The sequence below is a fragment of the Notolabrus celidotus genome, chromosome 21 (genome assembly GCF_009762535.1).
Source record: "Notolabrus celidotus isolate fNotCel1 chromosome 21, fNotCel1.pri, whole genome shotgun sequence".
In the NCBI taxonomy this organism is placed as follows: domain Eukaryota; kingdom Metazoa; phylum Chordata; class Actinopteri; order Labriformes; family Labridae; genus Notolabrus; species Notolabrus celidotus.
Window position 1 is genome coordinate 28,994,516 of NC_048292.1, and position 6,965 is coordinate 29,001,480.

Genomic DNA, 6,965 nt, shown 5'->3' on the forward strand with positions numbered 1-6,965 from the left:
CCTTGTCGGTGCTCGGGCCCTAATTAAAGCCGCAAGCGGCGATGTGCGGGCCCTCGTTCAAGCACCGCCTGATGTGCGCGAGTCCCACATGTGCACCACCGCCTGATTTAAGCCACCGCCTGATGTGCTGCAGGTGTTGCTGTGCTGCCGAGGCTGAAACTGTGAGCTTACCTGTGCAGTTATAAGCATAGTGTACATTGCAGTACCACCTGTCACCAGTAGGTGCTGCTGTGTCTTGAATTATGTTCTGAAGGATTGTTCATCACAGATCATTATAGAAAGAGTTGGGATCACAAGCATGTTAAAAACATGTTCTGAGAGTAAATACTGCTTGTGTCCATTAGGTGGCGCTATTCATATGACAAACATGTGTATGTATATGAGTTCAGGCTGGGCCCATGAAGAAACACGTCAAATTTGGAAGAGATCGGAGATTGTATGTAAATGTCAGTACCATGTATTTCCTGTGGGTGGCGCTATGGCTGTAGTAGATAAATGAGTCCATAGGTGTGTTGAGGGATGGACCCTGATCATGTGTATGTAAGTTCAAACAAATTGAACACTGTATATAGGAGCTGTAAGTATTTCCTGTTTCATGGCGAGACATCAGAGTTTGAGGCGTGGCCACGCCCACACCGATTGACTTAGAGAAATTCTGTCTGATAGCTTTTGATCGTCAATGTGTCTGCTTCAAAATGTGCGTGGTTGGGAGTTGATCGGAGCAAAATTGTAGGAGCTATTTACATAAAAACATACTTTAGCGGTTGAAAAAATGTACTCCAAGTTTAGTGAAGTGCCACGCCCACAAAAATTGACGTAGAGAAATTCTGTCTGATATCGTTTGATCGTTAATCTGTCCACTCCAGAATGTGCGTGGTTGGGAGTTGGTGGGACCAAAACTGTAGGAGGAGTTCGAACAAATACATACCCAAAATAAAGGGGTCAAAAACAGAAAAATCAAAATGGCTGACTTCCTGTTGGGATTTCACCACGACGTTAAGAGGATTTTTTGTAGGTCTTGGCATGACACCTTCCCAAAAAAAATTTCATGCATGTATGTTGAACCGTATTATGGGGCTAGCCTTTTCAAATTTCCAACTTCAAGGGGGCGCCGTTGAGCCATTTTGGGGATTTTTTTTTCGGGACCCCAAAAATGTCGAAATTTTCGCCAGGCCTGGTGCATGTGCAACGGTTGGGGACTTTTGCACCGCGTTAAGGCAAGCACATTGGGGATTGAAACGGCGGAAGAAAGAAAGAAAGAAATAATAATAATAATAATAATAATCCTTAGGGTTACAAGAGGGCCTCCGCCGCCACTGCGTGTCGGTGCTCGGGCCCTAATTAAAGCCGCAAGCGGCGATGTGCGGGCCCTCGTTCAAGCACCGCCTGATGTGCGCGACTCCCTGATGTGCACGACCGCCTGATGTAAGCCACCGCCTGATGTGCTGCAGGTGTTGCTGTGCTGCCGAGGCTGAAACTGTGAGCTTACCTGTGCAGTTATCAGCATAGTGTACATTGCAGTACCCCTTGTCACCAGTAGGTGCTGCTGTGTCTTGAATTATGTTCTGAAGGATTGTTCATCACAGATCATTATAGAAAGAGTTGGGATCACAAGCATGTTAAAAACATGTTCTGAGAGTAAATACTGCTTGTGTCCATTAGGTGGCGCTATTCATATGACAAACATGTGTATGTAGATGAGTTCAGGCTGGGCCCATGATGAAACATGTCAAATTTGGAAGAGATCGGGTATTGTATGTAAATGTCAGTACCATGTATTTCCTGAGGGTGGCGCTATGGCTGTAGTAGATAAATGAGTCCATAGGTGTGTTGAGGGATGGACCCTGATCATGTGTATGTAACTTCAAACAAATTGAACACTGTATGATGGAGCTATAAGTATTTCCTGTTTCATGGCGAGACATCAGAGTTTGAGGCGTGGCCACGCCCACACCGATTGACTTAGAGAAATTCTGTCTGATGACTTTTGATCGTCAATGTGTCTGCTTCAAAATGTGCGTGGTTGGGAGTTGATCGGAGCAAAATTGTAGGAGCTATTTACATAAATACATACTTTAGCGGTTGAAAAAATGTACTCCAAGTTTAGCGAAGTGCCACGCCCACAAAAATTGAGTTAGAGAAATTCTGTCTGATATCGTTTGATCGTTAATCTGTCCACTCCAAAATGTGCGTGGTTGGGAGTTGGTGGGACCAAAACTGTAGGAGGAGTTCAAACAAACACGTAATCTTGCGAATCGGGTAAAATCAAAATGGCCGACTTCCTGTTGGGATTTCACCACGACGTTAAGAGGCTTTTTTGTAGGTCTTGGCATGATACCTATGCAAAACAAATTTCATGCATGTACGTTGAACCGTATTGAGGGGCTGGCTCTTTGAAACATAGGGGGCGCTATTGAGCCATTTGTGGGAATTTTTTCACGGGACCACCAAAATATCGAATTTTTCACCAGGCCTGATGCATGTGCAACTTTTGGGGACTTTTGCACCGCGTTAAGGCAAGCACATTGGGGTTTGAAAAGTCGGGAGAAGAAATAATAATAATAATAATCACTCGGGTTTCAAGAGGGCCTTCGCCGACAATTGTCGGTGCTCGGGCCCTAATTAAAGCCGCAAGCGGCGATGTGCGGGCCCTCGTTCAAGCACCGCCTGATGTGCGCGAGTCCCAGATGTGCACTACCGCCTGATTTAAGCCATCGCCTGATGTGCTGCAGGTGTTGCTGTGCTGCCTAGGCTGAAACTGTGAGCTTACCTGTGCAGTTATCAGCATAGTGTACATTGCAGTACCACCTGTCACCAGTAGGTGCTGCTGTGTCTTTAATTATGTTCTGAAGGATTGTTCATCACAGATCATTATAGAAAGAGTTGGGATCACAAGCATGTTAAAAACATGTTCTGAGAGTAAATACTGCTTGTGTCCATTAGGTGGCGCTATTCATATGACAAACACGTGTATGTATATGAGTTCAGGCTGGGCCCATGATGAAACATGTCAAATTTGGAAGAGATCGGAGATTGTATGTAAATGTCAGTACCATGTATTTCCTGTGGGTGGCGCTATGGCTGTAGTAGATAAATGAGTCCATAGGTGTGTTGAGGGATGGACCCTGATCATGTGTATGTAACTTCAAACAAATTGAACACTGTATGAAGGAGCTGTAAGTATTTCCTGTTTCATGGCGAGACATCAGAGTTTGAGGCGTGGCCACGCCCACACCGATTGACTTAGAGAAATTCTGTCTGATGACTTTTGATCGTCAATGTGTCTGCTTCAAAATGTGCGTGGTTGGGAGTTGATCGGAGCAAAATTGTAGGAGCTATTTACATAAATACATACTTTAGAGGTTGAAAAAATGTCCTCCCAGTTTAGCGAAGTGCCACGCCCACAAAAATTGAGTTAGAGAAATTCTGTCTGATAACTTTTGATCGTTAATCTGTCCACTCCAAAATGTATGTGGTTGGGAGTTGATTGGAGCAAAATTGTAGGAGGTGTTTAAACAATTACATACACAAAATAATGGGGTCAAAAACAGAAAAATCAAAATGGCCGACTTCCTGTTGGGATTTCACCACGACGTTAAGAGGATTTTTTGTAGGTCTTGGCATGACACCTTACCAAAAAAAATTTCATGCATGTATGTTGAACCGTATTATGGGGCTAGCCTTTTCAAATTTCCAACTTCAAGGGGGCGCCGTTGAGCCATTTTGGGGATTTTTTTTTCGGGACCCCAAAAATGTCGAAATTTTCGCCGGGCCTGGTCCATGTGCAACAGTTGGGGACTTTTGCACCGCGTTATGGCAAGCACATTGGGGATTGAAACGGCGTAACAAAGAAAGAAATAATAATTAAAGCCGCAAGCGGCGATGTGCGGGCCCTCGTTCAAGCACCGCCTGATGTGCGCGAGTCTCAGATGTGCACTACCGCCTGATTTAGGGCACCGCCTGATGTGCTGCAGGTGTTGCTGTGCTGCCTAGGCTGAAACTGTGTGCTTACCTGTGCAGTTATCAGCATAGTGTACATTGCAGTACCACCTGTCACCAGTAGGTGCTGCCGTGTCTTTAATTATGTTCTGATGGATTGTTCATCACAGATCATTAAAGAAAGAGTTGTAATCACAAGCATGTTAAAAACATGTTCTGAGAGTAAATACTCATTGTGTCCATTAGGTGGCGCTATTGAAATGACAAAGATGTGTATATAGATGAGTTCAGGCTGGGCCCATGATGAAACATGTCAAATTTGGAAGAGATCGGGTATTGTATGTAAATGTCAGTACCATGTATTTCCTGGTGGTGGCGCTATGGCTGTAGTACATAAATGAGTCCCTAGGTGTGTTGAGGGATGGACCCTGATCATGTGTATGTAACTTCAAACAGATTGAACACTGTATGAAGGAGCTATAAGTATTTCCTGTTTAATGGCGAGACATCAGAGTTTGAGGCGTGGCCACGCCCACACCGATTGACTTAGAGAAATTCTGTCTGATGACTTTTGATCGTCAATGTGTCTGCTTCAAAATGTGCGTGGTTGGGAGTTGATCGGACCAAATTTGTAGGAGTTATTTACATAAATACATACTTTAGCGGTTGAAAAAATGTACTCCAAGTTTAGCGAAGTGCCACGCCCACAAAAATTGAGTTAGAGAAATTCTGTCCGATAACTTTTGATCGTCAATCTGTCGACTCAGAAATGTGCGTGGTTGGGAGTTGATCGGAGCAAAATTGTAGGAGGAGTTCAAACAAATACATACCCAAAATAATGGGGTAAAAAACAGAAAAATCAAAATGGCCGACTTCCTGTTGGGATTTCACCACGACGTTAAGAGGATTTTTTGTAGGTCTTGGCATGACACCTTACCAAAAAAATTTTCATGCATGTATGTTGAACCGTATTATGGGGCTAGCCTTTTCAAATTTCCAACTTCAAGGGGGCGCCATTGAGCCATTTTGGGGATTTTTTTTTCGGGACCCCAAAAATGTCGAAATTTTCGCCAGGCCTGGTCCATGTGCAACGGTTGGGGACTTTTGCACCGCGTTATGGCAAGCACATTGGGCATTGAAACGGCGGAAGAAAGAAACAAAGAATAATAATAATAATAATAATAATAATCACTCGGGTTTCAAGAGGGCCTTCGCCGACATTGTCGGTGCTCGGGCCCTAATTAAAGCCGCAAGCGGCGATGTGCGGGCCCTCGTTCAAGCACCGCCTGATGTGCGCGAGTCTCTGAAGTGCACTACCGCCTGATGTAAGCCACCGCCTGATGTGCTGCAGGTGTTGCTGTGCTGCCTAGGCTGAAACTGTGAGCTTACCTGTGCAGTTATCAGCATAGTGTACATTGCAGTACCGCCTGTCACCAGTAGGTGCTGCTGTGTCTTTAATTATGTTCTGAAGGATTGTTCATCACAGATCATTATAGAAAGAGTTGGGATCACAAGCATGTTAAAAACATGTTCTGAGAGTAAATACTGCCTGTGTCCATTAGGTGGCGCTATTCATATGACAAACATGTGTATGTATATGAGTTCAGGCTGGGCCCATGATGAAACATGTCAAATTTGGAAGAGATCGGAGATTGTAAGTAAATGTCAGTACCATGTATTTCCTGTGGGTGGCGCTATGGCTGTAGTAGATAAACGAGTCCATAGGTGTGTTGAGGGATGGACCCTGATCATGTGTATGTAAGATCAAACAAATTGAACACTGTATGAAGGAGCTATAAGTACTTCCTGTTTCATGGCGAGACATCAGAGTTTGAGGCGTGGCCACGCCCACACCAATTGACTTAGAGAAATTCTGTCTGATAACTTTTGATCGTCAATGTGTCTACTTCAAAATGTGCGTGATTGGGAGTTGATCGGAGCAAAATTGTAGGAGGAGCTTACATAAGTACATACTTTAGAGGTTGAAAAAATGTCCTCTCAGTTTAGCGAGGTGCCACGCCCACAAAAATTGACGTAGAGAAATTCTGTCTGATAACTTTTGATCGTTAATCTGTCCACTCCAAAATGTGCGTGGTTGGGAGTTGATCGGACCAAAACTGTAGGAGATGTTTACACAAATACATACCCAAAATAATGGGGTCAAAAACAGAAAAATCAAAATGGCCGACTTCCTGTTCGGATTTCACCACGACGTTAAGAGGCTTTTTTGTAGATCTTGGCATGACACCTTACCAAAAAAAATTTGATGCATGCATGTTGAACCGTCGCGAGGGGCTGGCCCTCTGAAATTTTCAACTTCAAGGGGGCGCCGTTTAGCCATTTTGGGGATTTTTTTTTCGGGACCACCAAAATGTCGAATTTTTCACCAGGCCTGGTCCATGTGCAACGGTTGGGGACTTTTGCACCGCGTTAAGGCAAGCAAATTGGGGTTTGAAAATACGGAAGAAACAATAATAATAATAAGAATAATTCCTCGGGTTACAATAGGGCCTCGCCGACATTGTCGGTGCTCGGGCCCTAATTAAAGCCGCAAGCGGCGATGTGCGGGCCCTCGTTCAAGCACCGCCTGACGTGCGCGAGTCCCTGATGTGCACCACCGCCTGATGTATGCCACCGCCTGATGTGCTGCAGGTGTTGCTGTGCTGCCTAGGTTGAAACTGTGAGCTTACCTGTGCAGTTATCAGCATAGTGTACATTGCAGTACCACCTGTCACCAGTAGGTGTTGCTGTGTCTTTAATTATGTTCTGAAGGATTGTTCATCACAGATCATTATAGAAAGAGTTGGGATCACAAGCATGTTAAAAACATGTTCTGAGAGTAAATACTGCTTGTGTCCATTAGGTGGCGCTATTCATATGACAAACATGTGTATGTATATGAGTTCAGGCTGGGCCCATGATGAAACATGTCAAATTTGGAAGAGATCGGAGATTGTATGTAAATGTCAGTACCATGTATTTCCTGAGGGTGGCGCTATGGCTGTAGTAGATAAATGAGTCCATAG